Source organism: Magnolia sinica, chromosome 1, assembly GCF_029962835.1.
Source record: "Magnolia sinica isolate HGM2019 chromosome 1, MsV1, whole genome shotgun sequence".
NCBI classification, from domain to species: domain Eukaryota; kingdom Viridiplantae; phylum Streptophyta; class Magnoliopsida; order Magnoliales; family Magnoliaceae; genus Magnolia; species Magnolia sinica.
In genome coordinates, this window is record NC_080573.1 from 71,999,810 (window position 1) to 72,024,519 (window position 24,710).

The 24,710-nt window shown below is 39.4% G+C and overlaps 1 long non-coding RNA gene across 1 annotated transcript; it reads left to right on the plus strand.

The window, feature by feature from the left end:
* Nucleotides 1–375: 375 nt before the first annotated feature.
* Nucleotides 376–4,324, plus strand: LOC131250920 (uncharacterized). The gene is made up of 3 exons (XR_009173497.1): nucleotides 376–873; nucleotides 1,012–2,003; nucleotides 3,875–4,324. It is a non-coding gene; the product is annotated as an uncharacterized LOC131250920 (long non-coding RNA).
* Nucleotides 4,325–24,710: the final 20,386 nt, after the last annotated feature.

Genomic DNA, 24,710 nt, shown 5'->3' on the forward strand with positions numbered 1-24,710 from the left:
AGTTATTTCATTTGTTTGATCATGCACTATTCTTTTATGAGAAAGTTCACTTTCCAGCTGAAAATTACTACTCAGCCCATGAAGCTAAACACTTTTTGTTTTCTATTTTGTTTTTAGTGTGTGCAAATAAGCCCTTTGTTGGTGCATCTATTGGTTACTTCCCATTCCTTTGACTGTAAGTCATATCTTATTTCCTGAATTGCATTTTGAATCTCCTATTAGGTTCTATTTAGTGCTAAATTCTCACTATTGGGTCATGTCAACTTCTAGATGTTTTTCTTTAACTTCATTTTATGACATGACAAATTACTCCTTTTCTCAAGTCCTTCTTTCACCTCCCATTGTCATCTATTCTCCAAGAGTTCTACCTGATGCTAATGCTAATTGTGCCAAAAATGTCAAGTATGTTAAGATTGGTATTCTACATGTGATTGTGTATGCTTGCTTGTGAGGAATTTCAGGTTTAATTTGTAATAATTGTCTGCATCTCATTTTATCATTTGCAATCCTGTTCCAGTACATAAAGTTGAAAATTACTTGTGTTGCTTATGCCTCAAATGCTTGCTAAATTCATCATTTTGACAGTGTTGCGTTCCATTTTCTTCCTCGTTCTATAATATGTATACAAAGAATAAAGTGGCTTTTGAAATGGGAGAGGAATTCTTGGAATGTCACTTCTCAATTTGTTATTTGCGTATCTACTTCTAGCGTTGGTTCATATAAATGCACAGCCACACCCACTTGTTACTATTTATAGGGAAATTGAAGTTGCTTGTATTTGATATAAATTTCCAATTTCAATATTGTTATCCATATGGTTGTTAATGAGTTGGGCCTGGGTTGCCTTTGGCGTGGATTTTGAATTGATTGGATGTGCCTATCTTCTCACTTACTATTTGGATTTTGTTTCCAAATTATAGGATGAGGGTTTTAGTGTGTTGTCATTCTTTTGACATGGTGCCATGTTGTCACAGGAAGTTCATTCTCATGGGCGCAAGTTGTCACAAGAAGTTCATCCTCATGGGCCTAAGTCATGGACTTGACTAAATTTACGGTAATCTTGTACATTACAGAGATTTTGCACAAATAAATCAAATTCCATTTTAGAGCATTGTGGGATCATAGATAGAAGTTGGTCTTATGATTATATAAATTTTTAATTGATATTTTATCATTTGAAGTATGAATGTATTCAACTTTTGAGTTTTTTTTTTTAAAAATCAAAGATCTATTTGATTGCTATTGTACCTTTTCTCTCGATGTATCTACCCACAGACTAAAATTTCAACACTAAAGAAATGCTTCAACCAAGAATGTTCTTAGATAAAACCATGCTATTGGTCCTCTGCTACGCTCTCATTTCTCCCATTTGTAAATCAAGGACTGGTGTGGTTTTTTGCGTAGAGAATGCCTTGTCTCAATCCAGTGTATGTAAACAGGACGTGAACTACCTAACTGCCCTTGCTACTTCGACTCTGTCTGGTGACCCGAAAGAGTATGTAACAGGCCTTGTTTCATATTAATGATGATTATAGATGCAAAAAACTGGAAAGGAGAAACATGTTACAATTTCTGTTGATGATGGAACTCGACCGAACACATCATTGTTTGATTTAGCAAAAGCTCAAACATGCATTTAAGGAGGGTGGATTTCAACAGATTGTTGAGGCCCATGATTTTAACAGTCTGATTCAAGTAACCAATTTTCCACACACATTACCAGAGTATCAAAGTTCTTGTCCAATTAGTTATTAAAGTTGACCCTTTTTTTCCCCAATTTTTCTAATTTATTAAAAGATTGTGCTAAAAGTTGTACCATCTTTTTTCCTGTCTGACAGAGATCACAGTCATGGCGGAAGGCAATAAATTACAGGTATGGGTGATGTATTGCTAAGTATCGTGAATGTATCAATATCGCCAATATTTTTTACTGTGTAAATTCTAGGTGTTGATGGGATTCATCTGCTAGATTGTGAGCAATCAGAGTCATTACCCACATATAGGTAAATATAGAAGGACCACTTTTGTTTCTTCTCCAAAGAGATTATTTTCGTGATATTTTTATAGTTGTATGATTTCATATTTACAGTTAATAAATTAGCAAGAGGCCACAATGACCTTAATAGGTTTGGATCCATGGTTTGCAGCAAACAACATGGAATTTCTTCTTAAGAATTTCTTAGTGATACAGCAAACAGGAAAGGGGTTGAAATTTTGATACTCAGCCACTCAAAATTAAGAGTTATTTTAGTAGCATGGAGTATTTTACTTAATGTCAAAAGCTATGTCAAATAGAAACCAGGAGAATGGTTATTGTGATGGGGATAATAACATCTGTAGCAGAATGCCTTATGATTCCTTTTGAAGGTATTAAAAGCTACTCTTAAGTACTGATTGAAAATGATTCTTTTTGTATACAATATCGCATGGGCCAAATAAGTTCATCTTGAACTCTCCTTTTTTTTTTCTTTTTCTTTTTTGTAATATCACAAACTTGGAGAAGAAATGAGGCCTGTAAAATTGACCCATCTCTGAATACAATTGCCACAATATTCTGTGATCAGGTACATGACACTCCCATCCCAAATGTGAACCATTGAAACTTGTTTCACGGATCACTTTCACTTTTAATGTGCTTGTCCACAATAGTAAGGAGCACTAGCTGAACTGTCTGATTCATTTTTCACTGATATTGCCAACTGTACATTGGAGCAGTGGTGAACTGAGATCAGTTCATTGCTGTAGAATTATAAAAGGGCCTCTTACATGTGTAGACATGTAGATGATCAGATGTAGTCTTGGGTAACTTGGAGAACAAAGATTCGCAGATTCGAAAACAGATTTTTTTTTTCCATTCAAATTTCCTGATGCATCAATACACTTATAATTCCAACACCCAATGAATAGATTGCATCCAGAAGTTTATAGACTGAAAGGTTTAGATTGTTTGATCATAAGCCCATCAAATATGGATGATATCATGAATAGCAGAGAGTTCACATACACTTGAGCGTTAGTGTACAAAGGATTATTTTCTCAAATACTTTAGTTGAGCATTTTATAATATTTTAGAGAGTTGACATACACCTGAGCTTTGGAGTCATAAAAAGATGGTTTTGGTTTGCCTGGGAGTCCAATTAGTGACCTAAGTTTCCGGACTTGGGAATCTTTGATTTTGTTGTACAAATGGGTTGCATTTCTCCACTACTTTGTTACAATTAGCAAGAATTCTGCTACTTTATTCATTTATTTGACTATAAAGTATATTTTCGCTAGAAATATGAACTGTGTTCATTTCTCTTTTATATGTTTCTAGCATTTCATTTCCCTATTATTGTCATGACAGAAGTGACAATTTCTTGAGTCTATAATGGAATGAAAGATCGATTTTCAGTAAATTGTTCCCTAAATTCTTTTCTTATAGGAAGATCTGGAATTACCAATAGGCATGCAACATTTTCCTTTAGAAGGGCACATGTTTTCTAAGAGGTGTCTTGTTGCCAAATAATTTGTTCCTTAAAGCTTACCAATGTCAAAGTTAGCCTTAAAGTGACTCTACTATTATAGCTGTGAACATAATGATTTGAAGGAGAAATGTTATGCATGCTTTCTCACATGAGGTTGAGGGTTATCTTTGCAGTAGATGTGTGCATGACAGGGCTATTCGTCAGGTGGGTCTCACCATCAACATGCCTTACCCTAAAAACCAATTTGATCCACTCATTGGTTGGGCCATTTACATGTGTTGCATATGGACCATTGGTCGTGTTTTTCCTATATGTCCACTTTTCTCATACACTAAAATAGGGGACTGATGCAATTTAGAATGTAATGGAGGATTTAACTGAAATTTTTGTTGGTTTGTTTTCTATAGGGATTTATCCAATAACTTGCTATATGGAGATATTCCGTTCTCAACATCTAAGCTCAAACAGCTTGCTATATGGAGATATTCTAGTACCTTACTATGTAGGACCTTGAAATGAAACCCACCTTTGTTCCTAAGTCTGTCAAGGCTATTGCCATGTTATTCTTGGCAATCTCAAATTTTAGAGACACTGTTAAACACCTGACATAGCAGAACATCCATCACTAAAGATAAATATCAATCAAAATGCATCAAGAGTCATGCACTGTTTACGACTACAAATATGAGAGCAGATAAGCAGTGGACTAGCTCTCGTAGCAAGCAATAGCTGATTTCAAGTCCTTATGGTTTTTATATATAATACCCATGTTACAATATGCTTCGGCATACATAGGCCTTTGTCATGCAGCTTTCTCATAGCAGGTAAGAGCCAAATCATATTGTAGCATCTCATAATAGACCACCCCAAGGTTGTAATATGCATGCTAGATTTGAGCACAACACACCAAGAATTAACAAGGTTGCTATTAAATATAAAATATATGAAGGTCATACCAATAAAACATGGGTAATATAAAATATATGAATTAACAAGGCCTTGACTCCATCTTTTCTTTCATTCTCCTACCTTTGGAGGGTGGCCTCCACACTCCACAGTATTGGGAAAGCACCAATCCATATTAGGCTATCTGTGTTTAATGGGAACAGTGAGGTAGTGGATAGTAACTCATTAGGCGGGAATTTTCATTCCGTACCTAATCTAATTACCTCTGCCAAGATACCTCTTAGGGATTTTAGATTCTAGTACCTTCCATTAGATTGCTGTAATGAAAGCTAGTTGAAATGGCTTTTTTTTTCTTTTTTTTTTTTTAAGATGAAAATGCTTCTCTCTATAAGGACAAACTTGAGTAATTCGATACGCTGCATATCCATTAATCAAGTAGTTAATGTGCGCATATTTATTATGCTGTGCCACAACTATTCCAGGGCCTGGGAATAAAAAAAAATTGTCGACCTACTTCAATAACATAACCTATTCTCAATCTCTCTCACATCTATCAACTAGTTCCAACTTGTAAGAGGTTATACAGAAAAACTATACTTGCTTAACATCATTTAACATTCTTTTTTGTTATAGCATAATGTGGTTGCTTGTGAATTTACATCAACTCCCTCATATAGCTTAGCTACCATGACATTTTTGCAACCATTAATGTTTTTTTTTAATCTTTTATTTTGCATGCTCCAAGGAAATCTATGTAAAAATGTAGAGGTAATGAGAACTCTGCTGCTTACTCTGTGATTAAATTAAATATCTAGAGATTCTATTCTTCAATCTCTTAGGGAGTTGGCTAGAAAACTAGCTGAACAATTATTTGTAAATAGCCCTATGGTGTTTCTGCGTCTTCTTGCAGCATGCATAAATTGGTTCAAATCAGTTGATATAAATAATAAGGTTCTAATCCTCATGTAGATCCTCAATTTACTTTCATTTCTAGATGCTTCTTTCAGATGATTGCTTTCACGCTATACTTATTTGTATGCATGTTGCGTTAAATATTCATGAAAGTAAGCATGGATACAAATGCATGATGTATAGGTTTGCGCAAATGCATGATGTATAGAGACTGTGCACATCTGTATCTGCAATTTGTCTCCTGTCATCATCATCATCTCAATTTTCTCCAATTCGTGGTTGGGTTTCAAATGATATATTGGCAAAAGTTCTATAGATGGTTGTCCACTGGATATTAACCCTCTCTTTTACTGAACTTGCCATGACAGAGGCTAACATTGACACCACTCACATGCAAGCACGATTCCACCCAATATTAACCCCTAAGCCAACTATTAGATGCACACCCCATAGTTCCAAAAACTCAGTATTGGGGCTGGCCTATGACAGATATAAGGAAGCAAGCATGCAAGCTCAGGACAGTGTCAATTGAAAGAAAGAAAAACTTTGTAAAATCCAGGCACAAGACTGGCCCATTTTTTGGGCCTGGTAACCTGGCCATGCTCTGTTCCACAGGTTCAAAATGAGAGTTATGCCCAACCCATAGCAAGATAGGATAGAAGCCATTAGGCCATCCTGTCCATTGACAGCCCTGACAATGAAGGAAACAAAAAAGCAAACCATGAAATGCTAAGAAATTTTCCAAGTTAGATCAAACCAGAATCCAATTTTTAAAGATTAGGTTTTCAATAGTAATGTCAACAAAAAAAAGAAGTAATGGCAAGAAATTGTTCTACACTGTTTTTTGAAAGATGAAAATTTTATTGAAAGAAACAAACAGAAACAAAGCCTACAGGGCAAGAGAGAAAAAACAGCAAGCTATAGGAAACAAGGAAAAATAAAAACTACAAAAAATGCCCCATGGTAGCCAAACCCGGCAAAAACAACATTACAGAGCCCAATCCCGAAACAGAACTAGCACCCTAGAGAACACTCCTGCAGCTGAGACTGACGAATTCCTAAAGCAGCGATTATTACGCTCCACCCATATAACCCAAAAGGTAGCAAGAAGAATGATATGCCATTTCCTTTTGCCCAAAAACCAAACTTGCCATGATAGAGGCTAACATTATTTGATGCCCTTTCTTTCTTTCTTTCTTTTATTTATTTATTTAATTATTTATTTATGTTTTCTTTTTTTGGTGGATGAGATACAAATGATCATTGAATGCAGGACAATAGATTGGAGTCTCATCGGCATTTCCTGATATTTGGAGGAGGTTGCAGGCTATGCCTTAGCAAGGAATTGGCTATAGTAGAGATTTGTACATTCCTTCATTACTTTGTGACTGAATACAGGTCAGCTACATGATTCTCATGTTACCCTTTCTAAGTTTCAATATGAAATTAGAGTTTAAAGAGGACCTTCCAAACATTAGGTAGGTCTTGTTGTGAACCTTCTTTAGTCCAGAAATTAGGATTATCCATAAAAAAACGTCGGCAACATGCCTATATTGAATATCTACATTAACTTTCATTCTAACTAGTTTAATTTCTCACATAAGTACATGCCACTTGGTAATCACAACAACCTCATTTAGATAAAGGTATGATTATTACAGGCCCCAGCTGATGATTGGGCAAGTTCTTACACAAGTCCATGATTGGTACATGTGCATGTATCTGAGTATCATTGCTTGGATCACCTTGGCCTTTCTTTAAGGGACCATTAGGTTTTGATCAATGTTTGATGTGAATATACATATTGGGATTGGAGGACTATTAAAGTGTAATTCGAACAAAATTGATGATAAAACTACATGGACAGTAAGGTTTTTAACTTGTATAAGCTACATGGACAAGTTGTTTTAAGTCAATCATCCAATTAAGTGCATAGAGTACTTATTTTGTAAGCATGCATAGCATATTCACCACAAGTGAGGCTGTCCATCCTTAAGAACTTCATATGCACTGCACTCAACATTAGAAAGCTCAACATTTATTATATATGCCAATGTGCCTGTGTGTACATACACCGTATATTTCACTGTGCATCTTCAAGTGCTTCAAATGTGCTGATATTTTCAAGTAACCAACATGTGAAACTATCAATTTGCACGCAATACTCCCATGTTTGATGGTTTCTCTCCCTATTTAAAAATTACATGTGCATCAAATCATTAGGTGGGCCACACATGTATGGTAGAATTTTTTTGGTATCTGCCAATAGTATTTCTTTGCCCTGAGTAATAGGTGTCTCATATCTGCATTACTTCATATTTGTTAGTCTTGTTACCAAATAGGGGCTTGTCACACAAGTTTTGTATATCGATAAATATTTTTTATTGAAAACCTTTGAAGCTATCTACCTTGTAGTTTGAAGACTTGCTTTAATGATCCAAATAGGAGTCTATTGAATTTTGGGTTGGGTTACTCGTCTGGTTCACTGTCTTTTCATCTCTATTTTCATTTTAGTTTTTATGAAATCGGATTATTAAGTAATCCAAATTCTTGTTATCCAGTCATATGGTTTTGATACTTATGCAGATAAAGATTTGATAGTTAGACCGATGGAGATTTGATTGTAGGACAGCATTTATAGGAAAGGATTAGTCAGAATCAACAGGAATTTGTGTGAAAGGATTAGTAAAGAATCAGTAGGAATTTCTATTATCGTCACTTTTATCAGCATTTTCTAATCTCTAATCGGCACTTGTTACAACTTTTACTGGCGTTTGTTACAAATTTTACTTGCATTTTCATAGCTTTTACCGGCGTTTCTCATAGCTTTTACCCGATGTTTCTTATATCTTTTACCGGCGCTTCGTACAATTTTTATCAGCGCTTTTACAGTTTTTACCAGCAGTCAATAGAAGCGCCGGTAAAGAATGGTAAGCGCCGCTAAAAGTGTGACTTTTAGTGGCGGCCAACAAAAACACCGCTAAAAAGGGGTGACCGCTGGTAAAAGATACAGCGACGCCCCCTTTAGTGGCACATGTCCGACTGTCGATAATTCTTATACCGGTAGTTTTTGGGACTTTTAGGGGCGGTTTTGGCTGCCGGTAAAGGCTGTTTTTCTTGTAGTGACGATGACTCTTTATAATTTATATATATTATATTATAATATGAAATATTATATTATAATATATTATATTATATTATAATATATATGTAAGGTGGGCCACGTGTGTGGGACCCACCACTAATGTATGTTTATACCCACGCCGTCTATTGATCTAGACGAGTGGAGTCCATGTGATGTATGGGTCTTAATCCACACCATCCGTCCCTTTGGATGGGTCCCACCATGATGTGGATTTCATCCACACCATGCATCTATTTTACAGCTGCCACAACAGCTGCTACTAGAGTCAGCAGGTGGGTTAGACCCCACCGTAAATGTATGTTTGTATCCCACCGTCCATATGGCTGGACGGTGGGCCCTTTCATGACATGTATATGCCATCCACACTGTTTACCCAGTTGGCGAGCTCTTGCTATGGTGGGCCACGTTCGTGGACCCCACCCTGATGGATGTGGTTCATCCAACTGTCCATCCATTTAGTGAGCCAATCCTAAGGCTTGGGTCAAAAAATAAATAAATAAGACAGATGTAATATTAAGAGGACCACACTGCAGAAAATAGTGTTGAGTGAACGTCCGCCATTGAAACCCTTCTTGGATGGGGTCACAGCAATTCTGGGTCAATTTGAAATTTATTTTTCATCTTGATTCAGGTCTGTGTGACCTTATGAACAGATGTATGGGAAATAAATGTTCTGGTGGGCCTTGAGAATTTCAATGGTGGAGGAATCATTATTACTACTGTATTTGGAGTGCGGTCCAAATAATCTTTGATATGATTTATTATTTTGTGTGCTCTAAGATAATCATTAGCATATAGATGAATGGTGTAGATGAAGAGGCCCATCGGTGCAGCCTATTTGATATACATGTGGCTCATTTGTGCTCTAAATGGGCCCATTTGATTTGATCGGCCCATCAATTCGACCCATTTGAATCGGCCCATTGATTCGATAATTTGATTCAGCCCATTTGATCGGCCCATTTAAATCGGCCCATTCGAATCGGCCCATTTGATCGGCCCATTCGATCAGCCCGATGCGATATATGTGACGCCCATAAGCGAGGCCCAATTGATGTATGTGTGGCCATTACATTGTGTATGAATTCCTTATATAGGCAACTCCTTAGGAGCAATATTGGTTAGATGTCTACATTGATGGGCAATGATAGTTAATGTCCTCATTGTGACCTTCCCTTAGGCCTTGTTAGGCCCATTCTCTGCATGGGTTAACCTAGATAAGTGGGCTTCATTTGCCGTATGTGGTTGATCAATTCCGATTATGAGTATGTGACAACGTAACATCATGATACATGTTCATACGCATCATTTTCATGCTTGTGATGAGCTGAGTGATTGATCATAGCACATGCCATTGGCAGATCGTTGTGGACTCCCGGTAAGGGGAGTTGCCCACATGAGAGCGCGGTACACGCAGGATTGTTGCATGACTGGATAATGTGATTCATGCATTTTGCATTGTGTGACATGATTACTGTACGCCCTAGCAACATCAGAGTCGTAGCCGCCACAAGCGTATCGTGGTTGACAAGATTGGATACCAAAAATTTTGTTCTACATGGGGTGTTATAGATATCCCTGGGTGAAAGTCCCTAAACCCTTATGGTACCAGGAGGTTGCTCCAACGTCTAGACCGAGTGGGTGCTTGAGCGCCGAGTGCCGATTACCAGAAGGCCATGCTTTCCACTGTGTCGTGGTCGGTTGGAAGGGGGTGTGGCCTTACCCGCCTGAGAGGAGGGGGCAAAGCTAGGCTGAGTCTAACCAGCTCGAGGAATAGGTCTGCTATTGACGAACCGAGCCCGATATTAGCAGGTGCATAGTGAGGTCTCTTCCACTCACCTTATTGTGTGTGATGGGGCGGCAATCTAGTTGGCGTGTACTAGACCCCAGTTATATTCCAGAGTTGAATTGTATTGATATGTGGACTCAGATGAGGATTTGAATGCTTAAGTTGCATCTTGTGTTGCATAGCCTTGGTATGGCCGACATCATTCATACCATGCATCGCATAGCCTTATTACGGCTAATGGTATTCATGAATTCATCAGTATATTCTGTATTACTCTGATACTGCAAAAAAATATATTACTACCTTATGCATACACTTTCACCACCCTCTAAGCTTTCCATAAGCTTATGCATGACCGTTGCATGCAGGTGACGTTGGATCGCAGCAGCGCTGAGGCTAGAGCACGTAACAGATCATTTTGGAGCTTTTGTCTATCATCATTGTATTTCCCTTTACGCACACTGTACTTATAAATCTTTGATCATAGTGAAAATGTGATGGAGTTTTTTGTTGTTGTTTGTGGGTTATGCCTTTGGTTATGCTTATTACGAATCAAACTAATGTTGAAAATCCTCCTCGTAGCATCTCAGGATCGGAACCTGGCGAATGGGCACCAGGAGTCGAGAATGGGGTACTACGGAGGCTGTCGGCGCTGGATTCAGTGATCGGGAATTTTGTGAGCCTGGTCTCTGAGTTTGGGGTGTGACACTGTTGAAGTGCGCAGCAATTGCCAGAACAATTCCATTATGTCAAAATCCAGCATGTGCCGAGATGCAAGAATGCAAAGGCAGATGCTTTAGACAGCTTAGCAGTAGCTTTGTGTTGTCCAGATCGGAGCCCCTTACAGATAACAATAGAAGAAAGAAGATTTTTACCCTCATCAGAGATCATTAACAAAGTCGTTGAAGCACTCCCTATGTCATGTCTGGAGGTGACAACAGATGATTGGGGTCAGCCTTTTGTTGATTATCTCAAATATGATATCATACTAGAAGATCAAATGTTGAAATAGCAAAATAAGCAGAGATCGAAAAGATTCATTATGTGTAATGAGATATTTTACAGAAGATCTTATAATGAAATTTTACTGCAATGTCTGGATAGCGAGAAGTAAGCCTAGTGTTGCAGGAGGCTCATTTCGAGGAATGCGGAGTGTATCAAGCTGGTCGAAATTTATTTCATCAAGTGCATCCGATGGGGTATTATTGGCCTACAATGTTTAAAGATGCTATAAATTATGTGAAGTGTGTCATGAATGTCAGATTCATGGGGATATCATACATATACCTCCCGAAGACCTTCATCAGACAACTACTTCCTGGCCTTTTGTTGCATGAGGACTCGATGTTATTGGTCCCATAAATCTGTCCTCATCCAAAGGAAAGCAATATATACTAGCAGTAATGGATTATTTCTCTAAATGGACAGGGGCAATTACATTGTGAAATGTTAAAGAGAAAGATGTTGTCAATTTCATCTAATACGCAATAATCTATCGTCACGGTATCTCGGAGAAAATCATCATCGACAATGGTACTCCTTTCATGAACAGGGGTATGGAAAAACTATGTCTCAAATTCAATATTCATCATTCGTTTTCAACACCCTACTATCCACCGACCAATGGATTAGAAGAGGCATTCAACAAGATGATTGTGAAAATATTAAAGAAGACAGTGACTGGGAATAAGCGTGATTGAGATGAAAAGTTGCAAGAAGCTCTATGGGGCTACAGGACCACTCATCGAATAGCAATGAAAGCTACACCATATTCGCTAGTCTATGGTGCAGAAGTTGTCATTCCAATCGAAATGCAAGTAGCTTCACTCAGAGTAGCGGTACACCAATCGATTACAGATGATCAGAATGGAAGAATAAGGTTGACAGATGTTCACAACCCCAAGTGTAGGGTTGCGATGTAGTAATAATCTCTGTAAGTCCAAGGTTGAATCCACAGGGACTGAACCTTGTACGTAATCTAAAAGTAACCAGAACTAGAACTAGAAGAAGATGTAATCTAAATCAGGAGAATTTAAGAGAATAATTGTAAATTATTAAACTAAAACTTGTAAAATTCAAAGGTGGGAAAACTAGAGTTTTCAAGGATCCACTTGTAGAGATCAGGGAGATCCATGCTTAATTCAAGAATACAATTAGATTCAAAGTCCCATCTTCATCCAATTGGATGATATTTCATTAAAATTCAATTCTGAACTTCCTTTGATCTAGTTTTCAATGAATGATAGGTATGAGAACTAGAAGTGATTCCATCACAAAACCATGCCCATGAGACAAAGTAAACAACAAAATATACCAATCCACAACCAATCTAGGAGAATCATGAACGTTAGTTAGAATTCCATCATCCAACCATGTCCATAAGACGATGGTGAACAACAGGGTTCCCAAGTTCACAATCCCTATAATGAAAAGAAAGAACATACTCCAAGCTATCGCAGATCTATTGTAATTTAAGTCACAACAAACCATTAAAAATAAGAAGTATTTCTCATAATCAAACTAAAATTAAGGAGAGTTCAATCAACATGAATCAAAGCAATAGAAAACCACCCATCACGCTACAAGCTTCACCTCTTAGCCCTAGCTAAGAGGTTTAGCCAATCATAAACATAATTAAGCTAAAAATCTCTTAAATAAAAGCATTAAAAAAAAAACTAAAGAGGGAAGAAAAACCCCTTAGGTGGCCGTCCGCTCCTCCTCTTTCTCTCTCTCGTCCGTTTCTTCTCTGCTCCACACGTCCACAACTCACGTCCCTAGATGATGCCCTTCTTTTTGTTTTTCTCTTTCTTTTATAAGAGTGGTGAGGGTTGGTGGCTAGAGTCGGCAGCGCACAAGGAGTTTTTGGAAACTTCTTCTTTCGTAGTAAAACTGCAAAACTTGTTGCGCTTGGAACAATTTTTGGGATAGCTTTTCATCCCAACCTCTAGTCTGTCTCCATGGCTGGGGTTGGGACCCCCTTTTATAGCCTATGGACGGTCCGGATTGGCCCTCCGATCACTGCTATGGTCACATAATCGGCCGTGAAAGCTGACGACTTTCGGACGCACGTCTTGCGTATTGAATACGTTGTTAGAGTCGGTGACGTCAGTAGGGGCCATGATCTACGTCAACAGCGAAATCCACTCCGTCCATTAGATTCGTGGCGAGATTTCAGTCGGGAATGGATGCTTTTGCTCGAGTTTGGTGTGGCCCAAGGGATCAAATCTTCCTGCTATTAATCCTGCATTTGAAGTAGTCATCTTACAAGCATGTGCATGGGGGTAGATGGATATCATGGTTCTGGTCGGCCCCACTGTCCGGTTCAAATGGACGGTTCAGATCTTCGGACGGACAATCATGGTGGGCTAGAGATCGTCCCAGCGGACGGACGTGCGGACGCTAGGCATGAATCTGGGTGGAGTCAGGTCAAGGCAGCTTTGACTGCCTTGACATTATAGTGTGGAGCAGGTGCGCATACGCCATGTGCACACACGACACTAGTGTGGGGCCCACAGTGATGTTCATGAGAAATCTGCACCATCCATCTGCCTTCTCATCTAAATTAAGGGGTTGAGCCCAAGTTTGAAGCATATCCAGAGATCAGGTGGGCTCCAAATTGGTGATTTTGTGGCTGATCTTTCCATTGGGCCACTTTCACAAAGATCCAATGGCTTAAATTTTATGTGTACGGTTACTTTATGATCCTCGAGCCGGATATAAATTTTCGTGCCAGACGGATGGTGGGAATCCTATGATCTTGCATTCAGGACAATTTTCAGGCTTCTTTATCTTTAATCACTTGATTTTCTCAGATCTTTAGCGTGTGAATTCTTCAATCTCGGTCTCCTAAGATCCGTCCCTTGCCTTGGTGATTTTTGAGCATCAAATCTATGATTTTAGTACCTTTTTTAGTCCAAGCTCCTAAATTCACCTTGTAACAAAAACATGATTAAAATAAATTGTTTAAGCATTATCATGTATGTAAAACCAAGTAATAACTGGGGTCTAATATGGAATATTTGACCCTCAACAACAGAATTACACTTGCTCGATGAAAGACAACTAGCGGCTCAACTGCAGTTGCAATTGTATCAGGCGAGGATTTCTGCTGCATTTGACAAGAAAGTTAAGCATCGATCTTTCAAGAAATGTGAGCTAGTTTTAATGTGAAAAATGCCAATAGTGGTCACCCACAGAATAAGGGGCAGGTTCGATCCTAAATGGGATGGACCATACGTCATAACCGAAGTATATTCCAATGGGGCATATAGAGTTACAGATCAAAATGGACGAGGCATCAGTATACTGGTCAATGCTCGCTTTATCAAGAAATATCGTCCCTGACAGAGGAAGTAGTTTTGATCTAGAAGATTATCAGAATAATTCTTCTAAATCAAAAAAGGGCAAAATGATGAGTGAAATTATGAAACATCCTTAAAAGGCGAAGCCTTGTATTCTTTCTTTCATGTATGAATAAAGGGGATCACTGCTATGGTCACACAATCGGCCGTGAAAGCTGACGACTTTCGGACGCACGTCTTGCGTATTGAATACGTTGTTAGAGTCGGTGACGTCAGTAGGGGCCATGATCTACGTCAACAGCGAAATCCACTCCGTCCATTAGATTCGTGGCGAGATTTCAGTCGGGAATGGATGCTTTTGCTCGAGTTTGGTGTGGCCCAAGGGATCAAATCTTCCTGCTATTAATCCTGCATTTGAAGTAGTCATCTTACAAGCATGTGCATGGGGGTAGATGGATATCATGGTTCTGGTCGGCCCCACTGTCCGGTTCAAATGGACGGTTCAGATCTTCGGACGGACAATCATGGTGGGCTAGAGATCGTCCCAGCGGACGGACGTGCGGACGCTAGGCATGAATCTGGGTGGAGTCAGGTCAAGGCAGCTTTGACTGCCTTGACATTATAGTGTGGAGCAGGTGCGCATACGCCATGTGCACACACGACACTAGTGTGGGGCCCACAGTGATGTGCATGAGAAATCTGCACCATCCATCTGCCTTCTCATCTAAATTAAGGGGTTGAGCCCAAGTTTGAAGCATATCCAGAGATCAGGTGGGCTCCAAATTGGTGATTTTGTGGCTGATCTTTCCATTGGGCCACTTTCACAAAGATCCAATGGCTTAAATTTTATGTGTACGGTTACTTTATGATCCTCAAGCCGGATATAAATTTTCGTGCCAGACGGATGGTGGGAATCCTATGATCTTGCATTCAGGACAATTTTCAGGCTTCTTTATCTTTAATCACTTGATTTTCTCAGATCTTTAGCGTGTGAATTCTTCAATCTCGGTCTCCTAAGATCCGTCCCTTGCCTTGGTGATTTTTGAGCATCAAATATATGCTTTTAGTACCTTTTTTAGTCCAAGCTCCTAAATTCACCTTGTAACAAAAACATGATTAAAATAATTTGTTTAAGCATTATCATGTATGTAAAACCAAGTAATAACTGGGGTCTAATATGGAATATTTGACCCTCAACAACAGAATTACACTTGCTCGATGAAAGACAACTAGCGGCTCAACTGCAGTTGCAATTGTATCAGGCGAGGATTTCTGCTGCATTTGACAAGAAAGTTAAGCATCGATCTTTCAAGAAATGTGAGCTAGTTTTAATGTGAAAAATGCCAATAGTGGTCACCCACAGAATAAGGGGCAGGTTCGATCCTAAATGGGATGGACCATACGTCATAACCGAAGTATATTCCAATGGGGCATATAGAGTTACAGATCAAAATGGACGAGGCATCAGTATACTGGTCAATGCTCGCTTTATCAAGAAATATCGTCCCTGACAGAGGAAGTAGTTTTGATCTAGAAGATTATCAGAATAATTCTTCTAAATCAAAAAAGGGCAAAATGATGAGTGAAATTATGAAACATCCTTAAAAGGCGAAGCCTTGTATTCTTTCTTTCATGTATGAATAAAGGGGATCACTGCTATGGTCACACAATCGGCCGTGAAAGCTGACGACTTTCGGACGCACGTCTTGCGTATTGAATACGTTGTTAGAGTCGGTGACGTCAGTAGGGGCCATGATCTACGTCAACAGCGAAATCCACTCCGTCCATTAGATTCGTGGCGAGATTTCAGTCGGGAATGGATGCTTTTGCTCGAGTTTGGTGTGGCCCAAGGGATCAAATCTTCCTGCTATTAATCCTGCATTTGAAGTAGTCATCTTACAAGCATGTGCATGGGGGTAGATGGATATCATGGTTCTGGTCGGCCCCACTGTCCGGTTCAAATGGACGGTTCAGATCTTCGGACGGACAATCATGGTGGGCTAGAGATCGTCCCAGCGGACGGACGTGCGGACGCTAGGCATGAATCTGGGTGGAGTCAGGTCAAGGCAGCTTTGACTGCCTTGACATTATAGTGTGGAGCAGGTGCGCATACGCCATGTGCACACACGACACTAGTGTGGGGCCCACAGTGATGTGCATGAGAAATCTGCACCATCCATCTGCCTTCTCATCTAAATTAAGGGGTTGAGCCCAAGTTTGAAGCATATCCAGAGATCAGGTGGGCTCCAAATTGGTGATTTTGTGGCTGATCTTTCCATTGGGCCACTTTCACAAAGATCCAATGGCTTAAATTTTATGTGTACGGTTACTTTATGATCCTCAAGCCGGATATAAATTTTCGTGCCAGACGGATGGTGGGAATCCTATGATCTTGCATTCAGGACAATTTTCAGGCTTCTTTATCTTTAATCACTTGATTTTCTCAGATCTTTAGCGTGTGAATTCTTCAATCTCGGTCTCCTAAGATCCGTCCCTTGCCTTGGTGATTTTTGAGCATCAAATCTATGCTTTTAGTACCTTTTTTAGTCCAAGCTCCTAAATTCACCTTGTAACAAAAACATGATTAAAATAAATTGTTTAAGCATTATCATGTATGTAAAACCAAGTAATAATTGGGGTCTAATATGGAATATTTGACCCTCAACAACAGAATTACACTTGCTCGATGAAAGACAACTAGCGGCTCAACTGCAGTTGCAATTGTATCAGGCGAGGATTTCTGCTGCATTTGACAAGAAAGTTAAGCATCGATCTTTCAAGAAATGTGAGCTAGTTTTAATGTGAAAAATGCCAATAGTGGTCACCCACAGAATAAGGGGCAGGTTCGATCCTAAATGGGATGGACCATACGTCATAACCGAAGTATATTCCAATGGGGCATATAGAGTTACAGATCAAAATGGACGAGGCATCAGTATACTGGTCAATGCTCGCTTTATCAAGAAATATCGTCCCTGACAGAGGAAGTAGTTTTGATCTAGAAGATTATCAGAATAATTCTTCTAAATCAAAAAAGGGCAAAATGATGAGTGAAATTATGAAACATCCTTAAAAGGCGAAGCCTTGTATTCTTTCTTTCATGTATGAATAAAGGGGATCACTGCTATGGTCACACAATCGGCCGTGAAAGCTGACGACTTTTGGACGCACGTCTTGCGTATTGAATACGTTGTTAGAGTCGGTGACGTCAGTAGGGGCCATGATCTACGTCAACAGCGAAATCCACTCCGTCCATTAGATTCGTGGCGAGATTTCAGTCGGGAATGGATGCTTTTGCTCGAGTTTGGTGTGGCCCAAGGGATCAAATCTTCCTGCTATTAATCCTGCATTTGAAGTAGTCATCTTACAAGCATGTGCATGGGGGTAGATGGATATCATGGTTCTGGTCGGCCCCACTGTCCGGTTCAAATGGACGGTTCAGATCTTCGGACGGACAATCATGGTGGGCTAGAGATCGTCCCAGCGGACGGACGTGCGGACGCTAGGCATGAATCTGGGTGGAGTCAGGTCAAGACAGCTTTGACTGCCTTGACATTATAGTGTGGAGCAGGTGCGCATACGCCATGTGCACACACGACACTAGTGTGGGGCCCACAGTGATGTGCATGAGAAATCTGCACCATCCATCTGCCTTCTCATCTAAATTAAGGGGTTGAGCCTAAGTTTGAAGCATATCCAGAGATCAGGTGGGCTCCAAATTGGTGATTTTGTGGCTGATCTTTCCATTGGGCCACTTTCACAAAGATCCAATGGCTTAAATTTTATGTGTACGATTACTTTATGATCCTCAAGCCGGATATAAATTTTCGTGCCAGACGGATGGTGGGAATCCTATGATCTTGCATTCAGGAATTTTTAGGTCTCTTTATCTTTAATCACTTAATTTTATTGGATCTTTAGCGTGTGAATTCTTCAATCTCGGTCTCCTAAGATCCGTCCCTTGCCTTGGTGATTTTTGAGCATCAAATCTATGCTTTTAGTACCTTTTTTAGTCCAAGCTCCTAAATTCACCTTGTAACAAAAACATGATTAAAATAAATTGTTTAAGCATTATCATGTATGTAAAACCAAGTAATAATTGGGGTCTAATATGGAATATTTGACCCTCAACAACAGAATTACACTTGCTCGATGAAAGACAACTAGCGGCTCAACTGCAGTTGCAATTGTATCAGGCGAGGATTTCTGCTGCATTTGACAAGAAAGTTAAGCATCGATCTTTCAAGAAATGTGAGCTAGTTTTAATGTGAAAAATGCCAATAGTGGTCACCCACAGAATAAGGGGCAGGTTCGATCCTAAATGGGATGGACCATACGTCATAACCGAAGTATATTCCAATGGGGCATATAGAGTTACAGATCAAAATGGACGAGGCATCAGTATACTGGTCAATGCTCGCTTTATCAAGAAATATCGTCCCTGACAGAGGAAGTAGTTTTGATCTAGAAGATTATCAGAATAATTCTTCTAAATCAAAAAAGGGCAAAATGATGAGTGAAATTATGAAACATCCTTAAAAGGCGAAGCCTTGTATTCTTTCTTTCATGTATGAATAAAGGGGATCACTGCTATGGTCACACAATCGGCCGTGAAAGCTGACGACTTTCGGACGCACGTCTTGCGTATTGAATACGTTGTTAGAGTCGGTGACGTCAGTAGGGGCCATGATCTACGTCAACAGCGAAATCCACTCCGTCCATTAGATTCGTGGCGAGATTTCAGTCGGGAATGGATGCTTTTGCTCGAGTTTGGTGTGGCCCAAGGGATCAAATCTTCCTGCTATTAATCCTGCATTTGAAGTAGTCATCTTACAAGCATGTGCATGGGGGTAGATGGATATCATGGTTCTGGTCGGCCCCACTGTCCGGTTCAAATGGACGGTTCAGATCTTCGGACGGACAATCATGGTGGGCTAGAGATCGTCCCAGCGGACGGACGTGCGGACGCTAGGCATGAATCTGGGTGGAGTCAGGTCAAGGCAGCTTTGACTGCCTTGACATTATAGTGTGGAGCAGGTGCGCATACGCCATGTGCACACACGACACTAGTGTGGGGCCCACAGTGATGTGCATGAGAAATCTGCACCATCCATCTGCCTTCTCATCTAAATTAAGGGGTTGAGCCCAAGTTTGAAGCATATCCATAGATCAGGTGGGCTCCAAATTGGTGATTTTGTGGCTGATCTTTCCATTGGGCCACTTTCATAAAGATCCAATGGCTTAAATTTTATGTGTACGGTTACTTTATGATCCTCAAGCCGGATATAAATTTTCGTGCCAGACGGATGGTGGGAATCCTATGATCTTGCATTCAGGACAATTTTCAGGCTTCTTTATCTTTAATCACTTGATTTTCTCAGATCTTTAGCGTGTGAATTCTTCAATCTCGGTCTCCTAAGATCCGTCCCTTGCCTTGGTGATTTTTGAGCATCAAATCTATGCTTTTAGTACCTTTTTTAGTCCAAGCTCCTAAATTCACCTTGTAACAAAAACATGATTAAAATAAATTGTTTAAGCATTATCATGTATGTAAAACCAAGTAATAACTGGGGTCTAATATGGAATATTTGACCCTCAACAACAGAATTACACTTGCTCGATGAAAGACAACTAGCGGCTCAACTGCAGTTGCAATTGTATCAGGCGAGGATTTCTGTTGCATTTGACATGAAAGTTAAGCATCGATCTTTCAAGAAATGTGAGCTAGTTTTAATGTGAAAAATGCCAATAGTGGTCACCCACAGAATAAGGGGCAAGTTCGATCTTAAATGGGATGGACCATACGTCATAACCGAAGTATATTCCAATGGGGCATACAGAGTTACATATCAAAATGGACGAGGCATCAGTATACTGGTCAATGCTTGCTTTATCAAGAAATATCGTCCCTGACAGAGGAAGTAGTTTTGATCTAGAAGATTATTAGAATAATTCTTCTAAATCAATAAAGGGCAAAATGATGAGTGAAATTATGAAACATCCTTAAAAGGCGAAGCCTTGTATTCTTTCTTTCATGTATGAATAAAGGGCGAATTCTCGAGCATATCAAGATTAAGCATCAATGACTATTACTGAAATCGCAGCCGTCCCTATCATCACTAACAGTCTATCAAAATTGTTATCATCGCCAAGCTAATTCAATATGAGGACGGATCTCATCGGAACATTATCGACAATAGCAAGTAACAACAATGTATCAATTATTGATTTACCATTCAGAGGAATGCGATAGCTTATATAGCCAGCACATAACGATTTTTATGGCAGCAGTGACAGTTCATCATTTAAGGCAGCCTAGCCAAGCCTTATACTGCCAACTACGCATAAGACTTATATATTATTCAGATAGCACTGTGGAGCCAGTGGCCTTAAAAAGCCCATATAAGCCACATCGCATGCATACCCACGCAGGCAACGGACAGAACCAGCAACTAAAAGCCTTAAAAGGCTAAAAAGTCCTCAATGGCCAGTCACGCATGAGACCAATGCCATCTATATAGCTTCCGACAGCATCACGGACGAGGATGAAAATACCCTCCTGTGAATGGGTTCGATCTTGCAGACAAAGAAAAATGGGGAGTAGAAAAAGACCCCCCCCCCCCCCCCCCAAGATCCCTAGCTTGATTTCAGTAGTAACTCATGAGGACAGAGTTTCTATAAAACACCCCCTCATTGATAGACTGACGGCCTTAGATTTGATACCCTATGCTATCCTCATGCACCCTGTGAACTCTAGAGAGTTACTACAGCCAACCTCGTGCGTAAATCCCACCGAGTTCACAGCCCCGGTAGCTTCACTAGGCCCCTCTGATGGATCGCGGTTTGTGAACTCTCCGGTTGAGATAAGTTCAGTGAACTCATAAGAGTTACAGAGACCATTCAAGTGAGACCCTACTCCAACTACTTATGAGTGTAAAAAACTATGTTGCTCCACTACTCAAGAGCTTAAACTGCGTGGCTATCTGACTAAATTGAAACTTAGTTCTGCCCATCAAAACAAAATTCATATAGGAAATCCCTTACTAACAATCATAATGAATTGTGATAAAACATAATGTACCAATTAAATAATTACATGATTATATATATCTAAAATAAGCTGTTAAAAAAAAAAGAGGAGAAAGAAAATTTAAAAGAGACAATTATCCTCAAAGCATCATAATGTATTCATATATCTTGCAAATCAAGGGATAGTACATATGATCATAAAAGAAAAGAAAACAAGATGAAGTCTTTTATAGTTCTTCTGACAAGCCTAGTGCTGCTAAATATCTTTAAAAATCTTCCTTGAGTTGAACCTGATCAGTAATATGTTCAGATTTAGCTTCAAAAATAATCTTAGCATGATTTGGGATACCAACTAACTTCCTCTCCAAAGAGGCAATTAGTTCTTCATTTTTGGCCAATTCAGATTGCTCAGCATTGGCAGAATGAAGACTAGCCTGCATGTTTTCCTGAATCTTCTTCATGTTCAATTCCTCCTCCTAATCTTTCGTCTCCAATTGAAGAATATTTTCTTTAGAAGAGCAATATGGTTCTAAATAGTTATTTTGTTGTTAGTAGAAGCTTTCAGTTGCTCTTGGAAGGATAACTGTTCTTGATCATATTTGAAGATGACAGAAGTAATCTGGGACACTTTCTCCTTGGAAGATGCTAACTATCTTCCATACTCCAGAATCTCAGACACGACAACCACATTCTCTGCCGACTTTAAAGCAGTTATCAAATTATGAAATCTTAAGAGAGAATTGCATACACGAGAGACATTGATCTTTGCCATCCTTGTAGCACTGTCCAAGACCTCTATAACGATGTTTAGATCTGACCATTGATTAGGATCTTTAAACATCTGAACAGCTACCGACATAGAATGTCTTATTAGTGTCAACTTATACGTAGGGACTTTCTCAAAAGATAACATATTAGATACTGTGGCAATAGAACTAGAACTAGCTGTGCCACTTTGAGGAAGATTTCCTATGACACGATAAAAGAAGGGACTTGTAGTAAAAGCTAGAATACAGGCAAAGCCGCGGTAATCACCCTCCAGTCAAGAAAGTAGGTGACAAGTCCCTCCAAGTAGAAAGTTGAAATAGCAAAGGTAGAAGTTGTCCAGAATCATCTTCGTAACAATGAAAATGAAGAGAAGAATGAATTAGAGAAAGTAACATATGACGTTGTGAGTCATCTAATGGGCATATCGACTCGGTTAAGTGTCTACGACGCATTAAGATTGTCAGAGGACTCCAAGCAAAGGCTGATCTAAGCCCTGTTCAACAATAGTTTTAGAGAAGCATTGCTCATAGAGATGGCAAAAAGGGAGCCCGAAGAGCGAAAAGATTGCATGCTAGTGATTTCCTTCTCTGATGATGGTTTGATCTGTGATAAAGGACACAACAGGCTACTAATGATTATGGCTATATTCGCAAGAAACAAGTCAAGCGAATAATGCTAGATAATGGGTTCGAAGTGAACCTGCTACCATTAACAATGTTGAATAAGTTGGGATACCATCGTTCTAACCTACGCCCTAGTGGAATGATGATACAGGGCTTTAATCAAGATGGGCAGCGCGCACTCGATAAAATTACAGTGATGTTGGAAATAGGAGAGTTAACTATGAATGTTGTCTACCATGTCATTAACGCAGTAACGACATATAACCTCCTTTTGGGAAGATCGTGGATGCATCTGTACAGAATTATTCCTTCAACCCAACATCAGTGTTTTAAAAATTGTAAAGATGGGATATGGTATAAGGTAATGGCTGATGAAAGGCCGTATACAGAAGCTGAATCCTTCTTCGCCGATGCTAGCTACTATGATGAATTTACTAATAAAGAAGAAAGAGAAAATGATGAAAACAAAGCCCCTGATAATTATCATAGGCAGATGGTAAGAAAAGAAATTACAACGATAGAATCATCTGAGATGGCAAGTATGAGGAGGAAATTTTACTTTGTACCCAAGCATCTGAGACAGCCGGGGCAGCTGCCATTGACACTGTTATCACCTAAATAGCTAGAGCTCTTACAGTCAAACTACACGGTGTCAGTGCCACATGCCGAAAGGAGTAACCCATTCCCAGACATTCTGAGAAGATTTCAAGTTAAATCTAGTGAGAAATACCCATAAGCAATCAAATTTTACGCCCCTTCGGAAATGATGGTAGAAGAAAGAGCCGATGATGATGCATGCCATGGCAAGTTGACATCCAGAGATCTAGAAAGGTACAGCCCATCTAGCATGAAAATCATGAAAAATATGGTGTTTGATTATGATGAACCAACTGGCTTAAATTATGAGAAAGGAATTCAAATTCCAGTCGAGGTTAATTAGAATAGACGAGAAACGTTTCGAGGACTGGGGGCAGAGTCTTCAGTAAACATGGTTACAGTCGATCAGGTAAAAGAAACAGAGCCTGAACTGATCAAACATCCCGAGACAGCTCTGAACCAAATGGAAGACGGGGGGCAGCCAACAATTGATAGTTTGTGAGAATAAATATGGGCATGGAAGAAGAGCCATGGAATACGTTCATAAGTGCCAGTCTCCTCGAGCAAGAAGCCAACAAATACGTTCAACTCTTAAAAGAGAACATGGATGTCTTCACGTGGACATATGCAAAAATGTCAGGCCTAGAACCATTGGTAGCAATGCACCGGCTGAACATTTCCAAAGACAAGAAGCCAATTAAGCAAGCACAGAGGCGATTTCATCTGGACCTAGTCCCCTTAATAGAATAAGCGATAAGTAAATTGATAAAGGTCAGGTTTATCATAGAAGTTAAATATACTAAATGGATATCGAATATTGTCCCGGTGAAAAAGAAAAACATGCAGATCAGAGTATGCATTGATTTTAAAGATTTAAACGAAGCTTGCCCGAAAGAAGATTTTCAATTACCAATAACCGAGCTGTTAATCGAAAATACGACGAAATATGTCATCACGTCCTTCATAGATGCCTATGTCAGTTATAACCAAATAAGAATGGTTCCTGAAGTCGAAGAAGTAATAACATTCAGAACTTCATTGGGAATCTATTGTTATAAAGTTATGCCATTCGGCCTTAAGAATGCTGGAGCAACGTATCAAAGGGCAATGTAGAATATTTTTTCAGATATGATGTATAAATATGTTGAATACTATGTTAACGATTTGGTAGTT